This window comes from Chelonia mydas, chromosome 12 (assembly GCF_015237465.2).
Source record: "Chelonia mydas isolate rCheMyd1 chromosome 12, rCheMyd1.pri.v2, whole genome shotgun sequence".
In the NCBI taxonomy this organism is placed as follows: Eukaryota; Metazoa; Chordata; order Testudines; family Cheloniidae; genus Chelonia; species Chelonia mydas.
In genome coordinates, this window is record NC_051252.2 from 33,704,583 (window position 1) to 33,726,359 (window position 21,777).

A 21,777-nucleotide genomic window follows, 5' to 3' on the forward strand; every position below is an offset into this window, starting at 1 on the left:
ACCAGCTCCCTGGAAAGTTGGGTAGCCTGGAATGGCAGGTGCCCAGAGGAGCCTATGTTGGCAGGAATCCATGTGGGTACTCTGGCCATTCTGCCCAACTGGTTTCCAGCAGAAAATTTCCCAGAAGCTCTACTAAAACATTTCCTTCCCTTCTGGGCAAGTTGACATCATAGCATCTGTCACAGACTCATAGGTCGGGCCCACTCTTGATCCCATATGGTCCCTGGGGGGAATCCCCTTCAGAGCGACAGCCCTTCTCTGCGGTCCACTATCTCTCGGGGCTTAAGCCCCGACGCGACCTGGAACCGCACCTCTCTAAGCCTTAGCATGTCTGTTCCTTGCTGTGGGCCCCCTCAGGGAGTCCACTCGCTCTGGACCCCTGGGGCCTCCACTCCCAGAGGGAATAATGCAACCCTGTTCTCTAGACCGGAGCGACTCTCAGCCAGCGTTAAACAGGAGGGTTTATTGGGTGTCTGAACACAGCATAGGAAACTCTCAGGGCCCTCAGGCCTGGCCTCCCTCAGCACAGCAGATCTAAGTCACTCCTACATCCAGGTGGGCTCTGCCTGCTCTCTCTCTCCAGTCCCGAGCCCCTGTGCTTTCCAGCTGGGCATCTGATATCACCTTCCCCCCAAGACCTGCCTCTGTCCATTGTCTTCTATCCAGATAAACAGGGTCGCCTGGCCTCCTCTCCTCTCAGCCCTCCTTTCTTCCCCTCTGGCTGGAACCAGCTCGTCAGGTCACCAGGGTCCTCTCTTTGTCACACCCTGATGGCTCCCTCCCTCAAGTGGTCCCCTGGGGAAGGCAGATCAGCATTGTATATTGCTAATGTTATTGCAAGCATTGCAGGATATTTTGGGAAGGGTCAAAGGTGTGAGTAAGTGTGGAATGGAAGATTCTTTTGCAGGCTGCAAGAGGCCAAAGGGGGAAGGAGAAAGAGAGCAGAGAACAGGTTAACTCAACACTGCAGCTAGCAAGCTCAGTCCAACGATAAGACACTGGCCCCAGCCCAAGGATGCTGCTCACAGCTGAGACTTGGCTGACAGCCGAGAAAGACGGGGGTGTGAATGTGCCTGAGCAGCCGTGAGAAAGAAAAACCCAGCAGCACAGACCTGCAAGGCCCTGAGGCCAGCAAAGAAGAAAACAAGTTCTAAGACTGCAGAGATTGAAAACACCGGTGAGACAGCAAGAGGGGGAGCCGAGCCTTGCGTCCTGGAGCTGGGGTGTTTTGAGAATACTGAAGACACCATGGAAAGCCGGTTTGGACTGGCTTAGAGGGCACCAGGAGCAGAGGTCCCTGAACGAAGCACCCCCCCTCCCGCCCAAGGAGACTGGGACTTAAAACCTTCCTGATAGCTGGAGCAACTTGGAGATCACAGTGGACCCAGATGACCTGTGCGCACAGGACAGAACTCCTGTCCACCCTCCCTGCTCTTCTTCTTATGTTACACCCAGGCCTGGCCAGCCTCGGGTAGTGCATGTGTGAGTATGAAAGTGGGTTAGGGCTCGGGACACCAACGCTTTCTTCCTTCCTCTGAGTGACATGGGAAGCACCCATCACTCTCCGCTATTATTTTATTATTTTATCAATAAAGCTTTAAAATTTAGACACTTGGTGTGTTACGTCATCTCCTCCCTTAACGATCCTGTGGCCTCAGACTGATCACCTGATGCTTCAGGCAGATTGGTAACAGAAATCTGTCACATCTTCACAGCCCATTGTCCTCCCACTGGCCAGAACTGGCTGTGACTTCTGAGCTGGGCCCTCCGGTCACCAGGTCACTAGTCGCTGGGGTATCCATTCTCCAGGCCATTGGCTGGGGCCCCAAGTTCCATCGCTGGTCCTCTGTAACAACAAACTCCCTCTCCCATCACCTTGTAAAACCAATAACACCCAGGGAAACTGTGTCCCACCCCCTCTGCATGCAAACCATTGAAAAAAAACAAGAAAAACCAAGAAAATCCCCCACTGCATCACAGAATCTCCAAACACTGCTGGCAGATTGACTGATACCAGAAAGGACAAGAACTTTGTCAGCTAAGATTCTGAGGTCGGTGCGGCTTTACGTAGAAAGGCGATGAGAACCTTTTCTAACCCATCAGAAAACTCTGGAGAAGGAATGAATGAAGCCATGAGTGACCCACAAGTGTGTTATGGCTCTAGTAACTATAGAAACTATCAAACGTGGATTCCATAACCACCAAAGCTAATATAAACAGGCCATTGGGCCAAACGCTACCATCATTCTGTGTGAGGAACAACCATCAAAATCAATAGGAATTATGCATGAATGTAATTTGCATGATTCCTCGTAGTGCCTGCTGTAGTTGCCTCTCTAGTGGTTTCCTGCTGCTTATTACAACTGAGTCACAGCTGTGCAAAGGCCTTCTGGATCCTCTCTAAATAATCTCAGAAATATTGTAAAACAAATCAAATCTACAAAGGAGAAGAATCACTTAAAAGAGCTGTCTAAGAATCTGTTTGACTTTGCTCTCCTGGGACTACTATAAAGTCACACAGCAAGTCAGTGTCAGAACCAGAGACAGAAACCAGGAGTCCTCAGCTCAAGTCCTCTGATTCAACCCATCAGCTATATCCACTCCTTCAGAATATGCAACAAAGTTTTTGTACTTAATCATAAAGCGCTTTTTCACCCTTTGTTCTCATTTTCTGTCTCATCTCCCATGCTGGTCCCCCTCCCATCCCAGAATAGTCTCTCTGTGTCTCAGATATATTCTTTCTTTATCAAAGCCCTTCAGAAGGTGGCTTGAAGCCTTGGAGAGACGCATGAGCAAGACAATTCGGAGGAAGAGAAGATAATTCAAATGGTCAAGTGCTGGGAGGGAGAGAGCTTTGGGAGCAGAAGCAGATAAAACCCTAAACCATTTCTTCATAGCAGTTAAAATGAAAGTCAACAAAATGCTAGGTTGCATTCATACATTAAATGGGAGATTGAAGAAGTAATTCCACCACAGTATTATGGGATGGTTGGAATGGAATATGGAAATGCTATGCCCTGTGTTATGATCACAATGGTCTCTTCTGGCTTTAAAAAACCTATGGAATCTGCTCCGATCAACCCATAAAAGAACACGATGCGCCTGATGCAAAACTCACTGAGAGCCTCTGGAAGGCTTTTCATCAACTGCTATGGCTTTGGATCAGGCCCCATATGAAGATATTCATAAGAGATAAGGGATACATTTTTTTCAAATGTGCCCAAATGATTTAGGAACCAGTCAAGCAGACTGATGGCTGGATGCACAAAGGGAGTTAGGTGCCTAACAGCCACAAAGTCCACAATTTAGATCCTCACAACCCCAGCTCAGCTGCTGCTGAATCTTATAGGCATCTAAACTCCTGTTGGTGCAGATATACATAGCTGCCTCACTCTTGACACGGCTGAGATTCTCTGCACCTAACTCATACCTAAGCCCCGGCAGGAGTCACAAACTAGGTGTTCCCCCACCTACATTGCCTGGGGGACCCCAATCCAATAGGCATCATGCCTAACCCACACAACACAAGGAAGAGGTGAGTCCCCATGGTTAGAGCACTTGTCTGGGATGTGGGAGGCCCAGGTTTGCATCCCTGCTCTGCCTGATTTGGGGCAGGGACTTGAACCCAGCTCTCCTGCCTGCCCCAGGGGCTGTAGAGTATTCTGGGGTGGGTCACTCTCAATCTCTCCTTTAGGAGCTGTTTATGTTGTATAACTACTTAAATATTCATTGGAGCGGGGACTAGACATGGGGCTCCCAGGTGGATGTGCTAACAGCCAGGTGATAGAGTCATCCTTGCTCTCTCTAGCCCAATGCTAAACCCAATCCTGCCCCTCCCTCAAACTCAGTGTTCTAAAGCACTTGACCATTTGGACTGAAAGAAGCTTTTGAATGATCATAACCCTAGAAGCAAGAGAAATAAGCCTCTGGGCCAGTCATTGTTCCGGTTGCCATAAAGATGGGGAGGAACGATCGGAAGCAAGGGAAGAGAAGGAGAAGAAGAAGGAAAGAAGGGGTGATAGAAAGGAAGAAAAGGGAGAGTTAATGGGACAGTCTTGGGGTGTGTCTGTCTACATGCACACCACTGATGGCGGCATGTAGGCTATCTGTAGCTACACCACGCAGGGAAAAGCAGCGGCATCCACACTGAGGTATATAGCTACACGAGTCAGTGAAAGGTTCTGGTGGCAAGGAAAGTCTACAGGGAAAGACTCCAGAAATGGGGAGGCAGAGGGACACTCCCCTGCTACAAATAGCTGTGGTTTGGCATGTAGAAAGCCATTCAGGGACACACACAGAGGGTTCAGGCGTGTCTTTACTCCCCTCAGCAATGCCTCACCCGCGACACTGCTATTTATACCCACGCTAGGGAAGTAGGCAGCGAATGTACTCCACATGGCACCGTAAGGAGTTGGCAGAAGAGGCACCCTTAGAAGAAACAAGGTAAAGATGTACAAGAGTTTTACCCTGCACAGACAACTTTTTTCAGAGTTTTTGTTCTGTGCAAGGGAAAGCAATTTCATTTTTGAAGTGCACATAAGGCTACTTTGTCTGTGTGCCACGAATAGATACACAAAATTGTAAAACGTCCCATGATTTTTAGTTGGCGTCATAAACAACGTAGCATCCAGTACCCATGACCTGGTTATCTGGTGTGCTTCGTGTATGGTTTTGGAAATAGCTGAACTGATCCAAAGAGCAAGTGAGACTTTAACTACTGCTAACTGTCACCAATACATTATTTTATACTTTCTTCACTGAGCTGTCCAACTTACTTCCTCTTGTTATAGATACACCTGGGGAGTACAGAATTTATCAAGCACTTTGAGGTTCTCTCAGCCAGAAGAGCAGAGATGATGGAAGGCCAGGCCCCAATGGAATTTCTTTACCAAAAGCTAGTCAGAAGCCACAGAGGTGAAAAGTATCAATAGTTTTAAACCGGATTTAGACATATCTGGAGAACAAAATACTGTAGGATACAACTGTGAAATGACAGGAGGAAAAACTGGTGCAAATATTTTACAGGTCATTTGCTAATAAATATTTTACTAAGGTAATAACCAAGAGCCAGATTCATCATCAGGGTTTGCAATCTTTGTTCCACGCCAGTGGAGTAAATTGGCCCCACGCCTGGGTTAGATGGACGGTTGACCCAAGTTCATCAACATGACGCAAAGCAGCTAGAGAATACAACTAACTTTGGCCCCACATCCTTCCTTCAGGCTAGTATGAGTGAAAGAATCAAATTCACTTTTCATCTTTTATTTTGTTTATTTTTCTACAATACTCAGCTTACATAATGAAACTCAGCTGATCAGTTTTGCTTTCTGTTTCTCGTGTATTTGCATATTACTGCTGGATTTGGAGCTTCCAGCACTTCAGGGGAACAATCAATAGACTTTTCATCCAAATTTTCAAAAAGGAAATATATCTGGTCTTACAAGGTTTTCTGAAGCCCTTCATGGAACATTCATCTCTGGGGCTTAATTACTTGATGGTACCCATTAAGAGAACTGCCTTTTTTGGCCTCTAATTTTCCACATGCAGCTGATTTTGCTAGCTAAGTAGGCATGCCCTGTTTGTGAACAACCATAGAAGCGAGCACCCAACTCTCCAAATTGATTGTGCAAAATGACTATACAAAAGGGCTGTTGGAAGACTAGTCACTGCATGCGAAGATTAACCCAATATTGTTATTTTTTATTCAACGTGGTATGCAAAATCGGATCAATGTCATACACAGATAATTGGCACCCTGTTGTTTATTCATGAAACTTAGGCGATCCTAGGGACCTGCCATTAAACTTAGTGGTTAGAACCAGTCTGAGGGGGTCAGGAACTGGAGTCAGAAACAGGGAACCAGAAGCAAGGGTCGGAGCCAGAGTCAGGAGCCAGGAACTAGGAAGGGAAAGCAGGGCTGGAGCTGGACCAGAGCAAGGCTGGAGCAGAGCAGGAACAAGACTGATTGCAGCTGTGGCTAGAAGTATTGAGCAACCAGCGATCCACTGCTGTTGCTAAGCTTAAAAGTAGGCCTGCCGGCTCCCTTCAGCCAGTTAGGCAGCCCTCCCGCACACAGCTGAGCTCACTAATCTGCCTGGAGGCTAGCTGGCTAGTACTCAGGCTCAGCTGAAGGTGCTCAACCCTGACAGCTAGTGGGTCACACACACGTATTCAATGGCAAATGTATTTGACTGAATCAGGCAGACCAGTTTCAAAGCTCCATGAATACTAAAGAGCATAAACGTGGCTCAGTAGAACCAAAGCCTTAGTATTTGTGAGGTATTTGCAAATATTTTGTTTTGGCTATTCAACCAGCTCTGGCAAGAACCCACATTTCCTGGCACATGCACAAACATGGGCATGAAAACTCAGAAGCTGGCTGAGAAGTTGGCCCTCCAGTCTTTCAAAGTCCTCCTTTTGCTTCCAACGACATCAAGGCGATATGATCTAGGCTGATGTGACTGAGAATTTTTTTACAATGAATTCATGAGCGAGATCATAAAGCACAGTATAATCATTCATTACGGTTGAACCTGGGAATCCGCATAAAGGACAGGAACTCCACTGTGTAGGAGAGAAATTATTCCTGTTAGAGTCATACAAAAAAATATAAAGGGACCCCCTACTCAAGACTCTAGATATTCCTGCCACACACTACTAAAACAATTTAGTTCACTGGCAGAACACCAGGCTCCCCTTTCCCCCACAGATTAGCTTTCTCTAAAGTCCCCCCAGCCATCAGTTCACATAAACAGACACATCTTGCCACATGCCTTGAAGGTCAGTAGACTTGGGCCATTTCAAACCAGGGTGGAAGCCTGTTCCAGAGTTGAAGGTCCTATATGGAAAATGTTCTACCAAGTGTCCCGGATTATTTAAACTAATGGAGAGCCAGCTCAAGTGCCTACATCAGTCCCAACCGTGGCAGTGTGGCACAAGGAGAGAGGTCGTCTCTCAAGTAGCAAGGTCCCAACTCATGTAGAGCTTTATTGCTCAAAATCAGCAACTTAAATTCAATCCAGAAACTAGCAGTACAGATCACGGAGCACTGGTTGCACATGCTGCCACTGAGGTGCACTGCTTAACAGGTTGGCTTCTGCATTCTGCACCAACAGAAGTTCCACATTGACCTGTGGTGCAGCCCCACAAAAACTACATTGCAATAATCTAGTATGAACAAACAAGGAATAGCAAAGAAGATATTCCATGCCCCAGAGAGCTTTGCGTCTAAGTCTCAGCTCCCTAATTGCCTAAGAGAAGGTTAACAGTTGGCCAAAAATGCACATTCAGAAAATAGGAGAAACAGATAAAGAAAACAGGAACAGTAAACGATACCAAAAAAAGATGGGGAGAAAACAGGAATTGCATGCAGCATAAAACCCATTTATCAAATGTCATATTTCATTACTACTTTCCAGTTCTGAAAAAGCCACAGCCCCTTATTTTGTGAAATGACAAGTAATTTTTGTCTGACGACAACGAAGCAGTTAAGGTCGCCGGCTGGTTTAAGTCTCACAGCATGACAACCTTTAAACAACTATTAGCATTGCTGAGTTGAAATGGTCACACATGGTACATTCATTCCTCCGATCCTCTCGGCAAAATGTGTCAGCATAAATGCTTTCTAAAGAGGAATTCACACTTGGGAAACATTTTCAAGTGTATCACACTTTAACTTGAATCCATGTACCTTTTCAGGCAGCCTTTTGGTGAACTTATTGGTTCTCATAACCTAACTTGCGTCAGGACTTGCTTGGGAGACCACAAGGGAAAATCCAGAGAGCTGCAAGAGGTACTGCTACGGTGATCTTCCCTGGGAATCAGTACTGAAAAAATGTTCTATTTTTTAAGTGCTTTGCCAAACCAAACCTGAGCTTATTCACCTATCACCAGTGGAAATAACTGCCTTATCCAGGGATCAAGTAGCTTCATGTACAGGGGATTCAAACCCATGTAGGGCAACTGAAGCATCCCTAGAGTTGTAGGAACAGATGTTTAGCTGGGGTAAAAGAATATAGCTCCACTGACATCAATTGGTGACACATTCGTTTTATAATAGTTGACGATGTAGCCTGTTGTATGGTAATAGTTGTAATTAACTCCGTTTCTTTTCATCTGAATATCCCAGAAATAAACACATTGCAGTGCGACAATCACTAAAATGAGGCCTGAGGTTAAAAGAGTGAAGTCCAAAGGAGCAGAAAGCAGACGTAAATTGGAGCTTACCATTTAAATATGCACATTGAAAAGAATTCAGTAGAATGCACCCAAGTCTTCCACGTTTCCACGCAAAGCTCAGCTTTTTAATACTTGTTGAGGCATGCCATGATGTATAAACGCTAGTGGAAAATAAACACAGATAATCCTGCTGCAGACCATTAATGGAATAATGAGATGCCATTAAAATGTAAAATATAAATTTAATTCAGCATAGTTTGAGCATGATTGGCATGGGTGGGGCATCTATGTCTTCAGTATTTGTTCAGCTCATTACATTGTTTTGCAAAATCTTAAACCTTTAATCTGAATATTCAGTGGTTAGCTTTAGTTCATGAATTCTCCATGAGCAACTTTATCTTCTGCTCTTCCAAATAGAAACCTTCAGGAAAGGCTGGTGGAGAACGGACAAAGAGATTCACACTGAAAGAGCTTTGGCTAGTAGTTTGGGTTTTTTTTTCCTGTTTCAGCTCTGTGGATTCTGAATTCACAGTCCAGGTCGACTCCTCCTGTGTCTGACCAGGAGTTGGGAGGATTTGGGGGAGAACCTGGGCCCGGCCTCTACTCCGGGTTCCAGCCCAGGGCCCTGTAGAATGCAGCTGTCTAGAGTGCCTCCTGGAACAGCTGTGTGACAGTTACAACTCCCTGGGCTACTTCCCCATGGCCTCCTCCCAACACCTTCTTTATCCTCACAATAGGACCTTCCTCCTGGTGTCTGATAATGCTTGTACACCTCAGTCCTCCAACAGTCTGCGTTCTCACTCTCAGCTCCTAGTGCCTCTTGTTCCCAGCTCCTCACATGCACACCATAAACTGAAGTGTGCTCCTTTTTAAAATCCAGGTGCCCTGATTAGTCTGCCTTAATTGATTCTAGCAGCTTCTTGATTGTCTGCAGGTGTTCTAATCAGCCTGTCTTAATTGTCTCCAGAAGGTTCCTGATTGTTCTGGAACCTTCCCTGTTACCTTACCCAGGGGAAAGGGACCTACTTAGCCTGGGGCTTATATATCTGCCTTCTATTACTCTCCTATAGCCATCTGGGGCCCCACCCTGTCACAGTGCATATTTATTTGTTTTTTTTTTTAAAGTTAATTAAGTATTGTAGGAAAAATTGTCAGAGCGGCCACCAGCAAGAGTTGGTGGCCACAATCTGAGGCCACCAAAATTTTTGTTGTGAGAACCCCTGCTAGAGAGTGTATTCTCCACAGATGACCTGAAGGTTATTAACAGATTTGAACTAGTTGATCCAAGTGTTTCCAAACACCCCTGCTAGGAGAAAACATATTCTCAGCTGGGCTTGATTAAGGCTTGAAAAGTGCTAGCACATTGTGCTAAATTCATTTTCTGAAGTACTGAGGCTATGAGTTAGTTGAGTTGCTGATAACTGATTAGGGCTAGATGGTAATTCATGTGGGGAAAAAAAGAGTATTTTAGATAAAAGGAAAATAATGCCTTGATTCATTATCCTTAGGGAGGTCTAAACTTGCCTCCTATATACACATGAAATTGTTAAGTGCAAAATAAATATGAATAAAATTGTCCTGATAGACTTATAATAATAATTATAAGCTTAAGAAAACAATCTAAGAGTGTAGCTAATATCAACAGGAATAGCCAGGGAGGGAACCATAACTATCTGGAAGCACATACGTTCATTAAATTAGTATGGCTCATTTTCATAGATGCAAAACTCTGCAGTTTTGCATCGTTAAATTATGCTTTCTTGCACAGGATTAATAGTGTACCCATGGGTTCTGATGTGTTGATTCAACACTCTGGAGGCCTACCTTGAAGATCTCACTGTGCTTCCGAGACTGCTATTCAGATGCAGTATGAGATAGTTCCCCATGCTTGCAGCAAGAAATGATCATACTGGAGTTTCTAGGCGTCTCCAGAGAAAGCACATTCCTCCTCTGTACCAGACACTGTTTTGATTAAAGGAATCATTGGTACATATCTGGCTTGATTCTCAGCTGGCGTCAATCAACGCAGCTCCATTCGCTTCAAGGGAATGTCAGTTGACACCTGCAGAGGATCCGGTCTACAGTCAGCAACTGATCAAAAACCCGCATCAGCAGGGACCTCTTTTAGGCAGGGATGGATCTAGTTATTCTGGCTCTGGGCTGATATTTTTCCTAGGAGAAACAGGAGCCCCAAACATCATTTTAAAACATCCTCGTGTCTGGGAAGATTCTTCCAGCTATTTTAGTCTATTCTCAAAGCTATTGGGATCTGAAGTGAAAGAATCTTTAGAGAGATTTGTGCAACACTTTAAAATTGTAAATCCACTTAGCTGTGAATTTCATCTGCATTTACAAGGATAGTTGCCCATTAAAAAATGATAATACGTTATTTAATACTTTAGCTTTCGTCTGAGGAGCCCAGAATACTTTGGGTGAGATTCTGTGCTATGCCGCTAAGAAACACAGCAGAGAATTCACAGGGCAGTGTGTGGGGAGGTTAAGGTGTCTCTAAACCATACTTCTGGAGTGATCTGCTGGCCAAAGAGTACTGTGGCATAATAGCATCCTGTCGCTGGTTGTCTATGAGGTGCAGCACTGTCCAAAATTGTTGCAATGTTACTTGCTGCAGCCCCACTCTCGAAATACCACTCCCTTCCTGACATACTCCTTACACTGGAGTTTGTGAGGGGCTGTTTTCCTCAGTTCCTGCACTAAGGAAACTCTCCCTTAGCATCACATGGGGCTTTAAGAGTCCCTTTAACCAGCATGGAGCAGAGATAAGAATCTTGCCCTTTCTGATTACTAATTAATTAAGTGTCACCATACTCCTATAAGGTAGGAAAGTTTTACTATCCCCTTTAAACAGATAGGGAAATGGGAGCCCAAAGTGGTTAAGGCTATTTTTTTTTTTAATTGGACAATGTGACACGTGGCCAGAATGGATTAAGCATCTCGCTGGCTAATTGACCCAGATTCAACCTTTAGGGAATTATTGGTAGATAATGTTTGTGTTTTGTGTGTTTATTGCTAGAGGTTAACAATGAAATCAAATAGTCCCTGTCATGCTGTATTCTGTTAATTCAGAGATCAAAAGGCGATCTTAACATTTAGATGAACTCTAAACATAGTGACAGGTTTCAGAGTAACAGCCGTGTTAGTCTGTATTCACAAAAAGAAAAGGAGTACTTGTGGCACCTTAGAGACTAACCAATTTATTTGAGCATAAGCTTTCGTGAGCTACAGCTCACTTCATCAGATGCATACGATGAAGTGAGCTGTAGCTCACGAAAGCTTATGCTCAAATAAATTGGTTAGTCTCTAAGGTGCCACAAGTACTCCTTTTCTTTTTGTAAACATAGTGATATCACTGTATTCATCTCTCTTTGAAATGTATAGAAATTACCTGCGAATGGTAGAAAAGGGGCAATTGCCTTATGTTAATCCCTGTAGCTAATTACCGGTGATGTTTAGGAAATGGGTCTACTTCAAAGCCTCAATGATTGCTAGTGTTCGCCTAAGGACTCCGAGCTGTCAAGAGAAGGCCTGGAACTGTATGAAGGTGTCTTGGGTCCTGATCCTTTTTCATGTCAGATCTGCTTGATGCTTTATGCAAGGGAAGCTTGAGTCATAAGACTGAGATCTCCAGTCCCACCGGGATCACCCTGAATATGAACATTGGACTATGGAATAATTCCGAAAGAACTCTTTGCAACTACAAAGCTCACCATCTTTACTATAATACTGATCTCAGAACTGTATTCATGTCTATAGATATACTGATCTTTTAACCAATACTCTCTCTCTCTTTTCTTTTTTTATAAATTTTAGTTTGGTTAATAAGAATTGGCTGTAAGCATGTATTTGGGTAAGATCTGGAATATTCATGAACCTGGAAGGTAATGTGTCCGATCCTTTGGGAATGGTAGAACTTTCTTATATGATGAATAAGATTTTCAGTAATCCTCATGATATTTGACTTGGGTGTCTGGGTGGAGGCCTAAGGCTGGGTTGCTTTAAGGGAACTGTGTTGTTGGCTTCTGGGTAACCAGTATGGTATTAGAGAAGTTGGTTTGTGCTGGTTTAATAAATCTAAGTATTGGAATATCCACCAGCTTTGGGGATTGTCTGCCCCATTCTTTGCAGTTTACCCTAACTGAGTAACCTCAGGGTGGCTCTCTGGGACTCCCGTCACAGGCACATAAAAGTGCATGTGTTTGCAATTGCACAGGCATTTATAATGATCGCCTTGTACAAATTAGGCAGGGCATACGTATGGCCAGTTACACATGGAACTAAACCATTTGTGTGCACAAATACGAAGTTGTGCATGCAGCCACGCAATTATGCATACCAATTAGCACAAAATTGCAAGCACATTTTTTGAAAGTCAGGCCCCAAGGTCTTGTCTAGATTAGAAATTAAGCTGGGATACTGGCATGTTAGCTAGGACGTGCCAAATAGCAGGGTTTGTAGTCTAGCGTCAACAAAGCATGCTACCCATAATGTGTGCTGAACTGGTTGATTTAAGGCCTAAGTCTGTGTGACCGTTTCTGCACTGGACTTTTCAAACATTCTAGTTTGTACACATGAGCTAAAGCCTGCTAATATCACACCTTTAAATTCTAGTGATTCGCCTAAGGATACCAAGCAAATGAGTGCCAGAATCAGAACCCAAACCCCAAGAGTTCCAACTCTTAGGCCCTGCTCTAACCACTAGACAACACTGATCAGTAGGAACTGTTAACACATCAGTAGTGCCTGGTTACCACAAACTCGATATTTAAATAGCATTTTTGTAATTAATTAGGGCCAGATTGTAGCTTTGAAGGCAAGATTTGCAAAGGAGGGCACACAGAGGAGCTGTACCATAGCAAGAGTCCACACAGCTGCTCTGCCATCATTTTTCACCAAAGGAAATAACTGCACAAGATATAAAGCAAGAGGAAAAATTAGGATCTCCACCTTTTGCAGCTTCCCCATCACAACAACATCTGGGTGATTTTTTTCCCCACTAAGAGACCATCCCTATTGTGCACTGAAACAGTTTCTCGGAAGGAGTTCAGTTTGCTTTCAAGACAGATTTCCTTTAGTTCTTTCTTCTACTTTCCTCTCTCTTGGAGGATGGTGTGGGAAGCAATTAAGTAAATAATTAAATCATGATAGGGGGTGGAACAAGTGACATTTCTGCCTTCTCTTTGCAGTCATCTGTCAAAGTTCGGGTTGCAGAGAATTAGAAAGCTTGAAGAAATAGTGGTTCGATGTCCCTGGAAGACAGAACTCCTCAGAGTGACTGGCTCACTGTCTGTTTATAACCTGGAGCATGAAGTCTTTTAAATCCTCTGTAATTTTTCAACTGCAAGGGATTTGGGGATCTTATCAGTGAAGAAATAATATTGTTAAGGTTTCTTTCCAGCAAGTGTTCCAGTCTTCATTTCAAATCCATGAACTCCTTGCTTTCTTTAGGCTTGTCTAACATTTTAAATTTTTAAAAAGGTTTGGGAATGGAAATGGTGAATTCACATGCTACCTGGATTTGGAATTAGCAGCAGAGTCTCTTGAGTTATTGTCTAGAAGCACAGAATTACACACAAACATCCCCATCTATCTGAAATTAACCAAAATACTTAATGAAGGAAATAGCAGCATTGCCTAGCCAGAATATTTAATAAATGGAACAGCCTGACTTCCTGACTAGTATATTCCCACTGATGTGCAATACCGAATCAGAATAGGGGCCTAAAGTCCAATATGCTGGCTCTGAAAGTGGGCCCTAACTCATGATTCAGAGGAAGACAATGTGTCCCATTGTAATGTTAGTTGTGAATGTTTACTGTGGCCCTAGTGGGGCTATAGAAAGGAGGTAAGAAGGCAATAGGAAATAAAGACAGCCTTGCATTCACCTAGCTCACAGTGTCATAGGTCTCTACTCTCTACATGCATCCTGTCCCCCACATTATAAAGGCACCTCTCTATCCGGGCACTGCAGTGCAAGGATGAAAATTCCTTACTTTCACTTACTCTACTTACATCAGAAGGCATAAGATTTTACCATGCTTACTTTGGAAAGGGACCACTCAGTGCCACAAAAATAAATCTACTCACAGTACTGCAGGCTGAGAACTTGCTGCTTTATTTAACTGCATCACAGAAAGCGAGGGAGAAAACTCCCAATGACTAAGCAGGAAATAAAAGAAGGGTGGTGCATAGCTCCATCCCATAATCACTCTCAGTTAACCCTATCATATTCACTTTACTACATTTACTGCAAAATTGTTTCTGGTCATAAAATAAACCAGTCTTTTTGAAAAATCCAGCCACATTATTTGACCTGACTCCCTGCATCAGGGAGTTCCATGGCTCATGCTGCATGCAAAAGCACACAATAGAAGAGCTTATTTCTGTTAGTCACCTAGGTAATATTCCTGAGTATTTCAACTGGAAAGAAAGCCAGCAATGAACTGCAGTGATGATACAAATTACGCAAGTTAGATTAGTTGCTGTGAAATGCATATTATTTTTGCAGAGGCTATTTAATGTCCCCGAGCTAACTGCATCTGCACAAAGGATTTCTGTAACTGTAACTTATGGTCATGTTTACCACATCCCCATCTGACTATGTGAATAATAACTTGTGTTGCTGCTATAGCTGTTCCGTAATAAAGCTGCAAATAGATATTTCTACAGCTCATCAACTGAAATAACACCCACATCTGTGTGGCTTGAGAAATGCAGCATTTCCAATGTAACCTTCAGAAATCAAAACTGTAGCCTCCAAACACAGAAGAATCAAATGCTAAGCACATCATCTCATCCAGGAAAAAGGTTATTATTAAATGTTTTCAATATATTTAATCTAGGAATGGATTTATAGTATTAATCAAAGCTGTGTTCTGGCTAGTCTCCTAGCATTGCTCATTGCAGCACTGTTATTCTGGATACGCACGCAGAGAGAACACAAAAGGTCTTGGCATTTGAGAGACTGATAAAATTTAATTTGTCTGTTTGTGTGATAAACACTCCCGACCTATCAAAATGTAGGGAAAAATATTAAATCCTACAAACAATATGGTTAATGCAGGATTAAACCTTGGGCACTGCACCTAGCCTGCCTACTCATCAGGGAGAGTTTAGGGACATAATCTAAAAAAATTCAGGGCCTGATCCAAATCCCATAATATCAGTGGCAAGACTCCAACTGACTACAATGAGCTTTGGATCAGGTTCTCAACCAGTAGAGGCAACAGACTAAGGAATTGTCACAACTATACTTCCGCATTGGAGGGCTTGTTCCCTGCTATGATCAAAGGAGGAGGGAGAAAAGGGGACATAACCATCTTTTAAAGAGCACTTCAGAATAAGCAGAGGTGGGTATTGCGCTGTGTTGGTGTGAACAAAATTTGCGAGGGAGGGGGTGTGAATTGCTGATTTTGATCATAACCGAGGGAAAAGAAAAGAAAGCCTGCAGGAAATCTGTCAATGCCTGCTATGAATCAGAATATAATATGAATGATTGTTCTAGTAACAATGAATGTAGTTTGCCATAATCACTTGTATTGGGAAAGCATCACTATGCTATGATCATTGCAGTGAATAGCGTGAGAAAATTATATAATCATAGAATATCAGGGTTGGAAGGGACTTCAGGAGGTCATCTAGTCCAACCTCCAATTATATTGTCTCAACTCAACACATTAGGCACTCAGGACCTCAGGTTATTGCCAGTAGTAGGATCTCTGGACTGTAACTAAGCAGCTTATTTTCCTGAAATTTCCAACCCCATTTTGCAAGATCTGGATAGCATGGTGTAGTTCAGATAAGCATGCATACTTTCAACCGCTTATCTCTACTTAACCTCAGCCTTTTCTCTTTCACCCCTACTACTAGTTTACAGTTGCTTGTTGATTTCAATGAGTGTTGGGCACATAAATACACTTGAAGATCAGGGCCTAGATTCATAATCTTTGAAAAAGCTGTTTCCAGTCCTTCCACCCAGTCCCTGACTACTAGCTACTCCATGCATAAGTCTTTAAATGTTAGCACAAACAAGAAGCACATCAGGATATTATTTACCAGTAGAAAGTATCAGAGAACCCATAACACAGGAAATAGCTTTCATAGGGATTTCCAAAAACTGTCAGCTGACAAACCCACAGCAAAATCTTCAAACTGTAAAGAATTCAGCTAGCACATCTCTCAATAACAAAGGGCTCCCAGCCTGGAAATTTCTGATCAATAAAAATGTAATTGTACTTCTCTGGTATATCTTATTCAGTATTTGTCTTTTTTCCCCCAATGTGTTTAATTTTTTGCATACATCATATTCTTCCCCTCGTGGCACAAAGATGTAATTCCCTTCGACTTGCAGATTCTGTAATTAGCTTCATGGTATATCCACTGTCTAACCTGGAACGCTGCTAGCGACACTGGAGAATTTAGGGCTTTGGCTTTAACATGCTCCAGATAGTTGTTGTTCACCATTGTTTCAATTTAGCATGAATGGCCCACTGTTTCTTTAGGGATGGTGTTCAAATTAAAAAAAAAAAAAAAAACCTTAGAGGAAATCCTGGTCCTGGTGAAAGGCAAGTTAATTGTCACATGCATGAAAAATTACTGGCCCGAGATGGAGTCCAGGGTCACATGAGCATGGAAAGTTACTGGTAAAAGATGGAGTCTTAGGTCACATGTCCTTATATCATTTGCTGAATCACAAGGGTAGCCACTGACTCCTTGCTGTCTGAGGCATCCACAGAAAAAGCTACCTGGGCAGGATGAGTTTCTTCTATGGCCCATTGTGAGAGTCAAGTGTCCTTAATAGGCCATCATCACAAAGTCACCCTATCCCTGATGTAAATCTATCTGGTGGGTAAAAACAACAGTCCTTGTGGCACCTTAGAGACTAACACATTTATTTGGGCATAAGCTTTTGTGGGCTAAAACCCACTTCATCAGATGCATGGAATGAAAAATACAGTAAGCAGTATATATATTACAGCACATGAAAAGATGGAAGTTGCCTTACCAAGTCGAGGGTCAGTGCTAACGAGGCCAATTCAATCAAGGTGGACGTCACCCATTCCCAACAGCTGACAAGGGGGTGAGTATCAACAGAGGGAAAATTACTTTTTGTAGTGACCCAGCCACTAATCTGGTGGGTGTCACCCAGGAACAAAACACATGTTTGAGATGCTAACCATAGCCAATATTCAAAATTTTAGATACAAAGATGGTACATGGATTTAACCAGGATAATAATATTTGATAGACTAACTTTTCATTGACACCTTACATGATGCACTTTATCCAGAATGTCTGGTAATTGGGTAATAGTGGTAACAGCAGCGATATAAATGGTTCCCTTTCTTATACACAGCACAGGTAAATAAAGCTTCTCTATTCACTTTGTGCGTATACAACTTCATACATGCAAATATAACCTTTTCAAGTCCTAAGACATGCATGGACAGAATCTATCCACTCTACCTCCAGGTGCTAGTGCTTGAAAAGTGCAAATATAGCTTTCTTCATGCATGGAATTGTGCCCGTACAAAAGGAAGCTGGGTTGTGTTCCTATTGGGAACTAGCTTGTAGCTTGATTTTCAGACGTGCTAAGCTGAGCATCTGAACTGATACACACTGAACTAAACATCTGCAGCCTCCACTGGCACCAGGTAGAATTCTGCATGCTCAGTTCTTCTGAAAATTACATTCCGTGTAGGTGTGTGAATCTTTAAAATAGGACAGTGTCAGGCTCTGTGTTGCAGGCAGTCAGGTCTGGTGGTTGGAGTCAGTCGTGTAGTCAGAACTGAACTGAAGTCAGAGCTGACACTGATGTCCAGCAGACAGGCTGTGGGTCAGAACTGAGGTTAGCATCCACAGACAAGCCAAATTAGGATTGTAGTCAGGTCGAAGCCAGAGTGGAGGCAGTCCAAGGGTCTAGGGGTCACAAGAAGGCTTCAGGGCTGGAGCACGTTTGGAGTAGGACACGAACAAGGCTGAAGCAGGTTGGAAGAGGACTCGGCAAGGCTGGGGCTGGAACAGGAACTGGATCAAGGGACAGGCTGGAAGCCGAGGGAGTCTGTAACACTGCAAGGCAGCAGGAGAGTTCCTGGCCGGGTAGTGCTGTTGCATAGATTAGCTTGCAGCTCTTGTGAGATCAGTGAAATACCTGTGCTTGGGAACCATCTGGCCCGGGTCTTGCCCAGTAATAGGCTTCTGCAGCATGCCTGAGGGCTAAGTCACTGCAGGCTGTGGTTACAGGATGGGCCAGTGCACCTATTGAGGCTCTGGAGATGAGCGAGCAGCCCTGGTCTGGCTGCCGGATTGCCTCACACAAAGTAAAGGAACATCCTAATTTAGTCATCAAAGGACAGCTTGTGTCCTTTGGGTTAGATATGCTCTATGCAAGGCTTTGAAAATTCCCTTCTAGGTCTCTGAATAGAGATTGTCCACCTAAGTGTGGTGGGCCATCCCCAAAGTAAGGCATGTAGCACAAATGGAAAGATATAAGTGTGCAACTTCTCACAGAACGTCTGTTGCTAAGAAAACCAGTTTGCTTGCATGAATCCACAATGGCTGCCTTGTCTGGATTCTCGGCCTCTTTCTCCACCTCTCCCAGAAAAAAGAAAACTATAAAACCACTGAAATATTCATGTACCTTTGTTACTGAGAAGTGAAAAGGTCAACAGGCAGCAGGTTACGACTCTAATGTTCCACTGTGACCTGGGGAACACGGCTGTGACCAGATTCTCTTTTTCTGCCTCTGCAGAGTGCATCCTGGAGTGAATTATAACTTTCTTCACATGTGAAGGGATAAGGGGCATAATAGGAGAGTTGAAAATAGAAAGAGTAATAGCTGCTCTCATTCAGGCCTGACCCAAAACCTGCTGAAGTCAATGGCGATTTTTCAATAGACTTCAATGGGCTGCGGATCTGGTCCTTTAATGAGGCTTCTCTCGGTGTGTCTTTTCTTTCTTTGGGATACATCGGTAACATACATAGAACCAGGAAAATGGAAAACACCTGTTAGTTCATGCAGTCCGTCCCCTTGGAAGCGTGGGGTTGTTCTGGATAGCCCCGGCGCAGAACGCTCAGTAAATGTGCAACGGAAGCACTGGTACTTCAGGCTTTCATGTCAAGTACTCCAAGCTGGCTGTCTATCCCTATCATCTGTGACGAGCGACAGGGCTCCACTCTTCTGCCACTGCTCTCCTCTCCCATTCAGTGGGCATTCTCGCCGGGGTCCCGGCGGCCATGCGGCAGGGTCGGGCAGCAGGGTCGTGGTCCAGGGTTGGGCTGCAGGGTCCTGGCTGGTGCCCGGCAGGGTCAGGCTGTAGGGTCCTGGCTACCACCTGGCCCCACACAGCAGGATTGGGGTCTCGGGTTGCGGCGGGGTCCAAGCTGCCCCCTGGATCCACTGTGCGGGTCCGGGGTCCACGTGCTGAGTTTCTTCCATGAGAAATTGCAGCAGTTAATCCAGAATAGAGTGGAGACCTTAATCTTACGGACTTAGACTTTCCCTGTCCGAGTTTAAGCAGATCGGAGCTTGCAAGGATCAGGCCCGAAACTTTCTTTATAGCTGAAGTTCAGTTGTGGTCAGAGAAAGCCCTCCTTGGCTGCAGACTAGGTAATGTATATTGTTGCTTTGAAACTAATCTGTTTCCTAAGTATACACTAGTAAGTAGTTGCATTCATTAGCATAGGGCAACAGTTCACAGGTAGTTTCCTACAAATTTCAAAGAGAAATGAAGACAACAATATTATTGCACCACATCTAAATGGCAATATCCCCTTTTGATCTCTGAATCAATAGACTACAGTAATAAAACATTATAGGCAAGAACAGAAGTTTAGCAGCTACAAGCTAATTAGATCACATTGTTTACCTATATCTTGTTAGAAGTTTAACAAACAAATACAATTAGTGTCTATTCCTGATTCTCTAACAATAGAGGCCTATATTTTAAGGACTCTAGTCTACTTAACATGGCTTTGCTAACTATCTACAAGGATTGGCCCTGTTTACCATTTCAATATTTTTCTGATATGTTCTTAAAGATTGTTTATCGGTCACTCAGCCTGCTGGTTGGCTCAGCGTCATAACAGCAGTGGATATTATCACCTTCCTGGTACCTTCACTAGCAATTATGGGGACTTTTTGGGGATTGAACCTCGGTTGAAAGGAGAAAGTAAAACATGTTCTTTTCTTCTCCTGAAATCCCACTCACACTGGTACTTTCCCAAAATAGGTGTGAGCTACTTTATAGTCAGGATGAAAAACACGCTACCAAGTTCAGACCAATAACAACTTCCTTCAAGAAAACTCACAAACTAAATGCCTCTTATCTCAGAAAGTGGGCTTGCTTTGCTTTCTCAGAAATCAACTAAAGGCAGTAATTCAAAAGCCAACAGAAAGAGGAAAGAAACCTTGCTTTTTTCCCCTCAAGCCGGCGTTGAATACTGGAGTAACTGATGCCGAGTTAAAGATACCCTAATGAACAGTGATACTGCACCATACACAATAAGAAAAAGAATGTAACCTCCAAACTAAACATGCTGTACTCATTGCTTCCATAAAGCAAAGGCCACTGTGGAGTAGTGTGTGAAGTGAAAAAGAGGAATTCGGTGTGGAAGAAGGCAATGAGCACAAATGTTCCTTTCGACTAGGAAGAAGGAACGACTAAGTACAGTTGGCATTGCAACACGAGGTCTGGTGCCCTCAGAGTTACAGGCAAAGACTTGATGACCCCCATTTAGCCTTTGATGTTAGCAGCTGTAAACACAAGTAATTCAGCACCAACTCTTTGTCCACTTTGACGCTTTGTTCAAAGCCGAGCTCCTTCCAGACCACAAGGCAAAGCAGTGAGCATGCATGCATCTACTGTACCTTGGTAATTTGTCTACAGGTGTCTGAACCATCTAATAATGAATAGTGAAGAGACACTAGGCATTTATGCAATAGTATCTCTACTGTTCATAGACTGTTTGGCAGGGAGAATAGCCAGCTAAAAAATCTTTTATAATTCATTTACACTTCACACACTCTTTCTTTCTTTCTTTCTTTCTTATAAATAAAACATAGGATAGAAACCATTATCTAAGAACAGGATTATATGATGTGGTTTCATGTGATAGTCGGAGACGGGAATCAATGACTCAAGTGGATCCTTCCACTCCTATGTTCCCATGCAAGATGTTCAAAACTCAAAACTTAGTGAAGATTTTGCATGTTTCATACATGAGAAATATATGAAAGCTCCCTCCATCCTAGGGGTGAAAATCTCATAAATTTGGCAGAACCCACAGTACCTGTTCTCCTGGGAAATGTTTGAATTTCTTAATTAAAATTGTGCACAGAGATGTGAATGTCTATAAGCCATTGACTACTAATAGCACATAGACCAGAGCAGCCATGAGCAAACCAGCACACCACAACACATATTTGTTGGTCATATTACTTCACGGTGCCATCATTCTCGCATGATGTTATATGTTGCTGATATTACTGATGTAACCTGAAGTTGCAGTACACATGCTATTCACCTACTGGTTGCACATAATCAAAATGCGTACTTGTCAGAATGACATTAGCATATTCAATCA

General features: G+C 43.5%; 1 long non-coding RNA gene across 1 annotated transcript in view; it reads right to left on the bottom strand.

Annotated features, from left to right (window-relative positions):
- Positions 1-1,623: 1,623 nt before the first annotated feature.
- LOC122462613 overlaps positions 1,624-21,777 on the bottom strand; it is a 50,919-nt gene continuing 30,765 nt past the window's right edge. Inside the window, exons 2-3 of the long non-coding RNA XR_006285292.1 lie at positions 8,227-8,339; positions 1,624-1,846 (exon numbers count right to left, since the gene is read on the bottom strand). This is a non-coding gene — a long non-coding RNA (uncharacterized LOC122462613). The remainder of the gene's footprint in view (positions 1,847-8,226; positions 8,340-21,777) is intronic.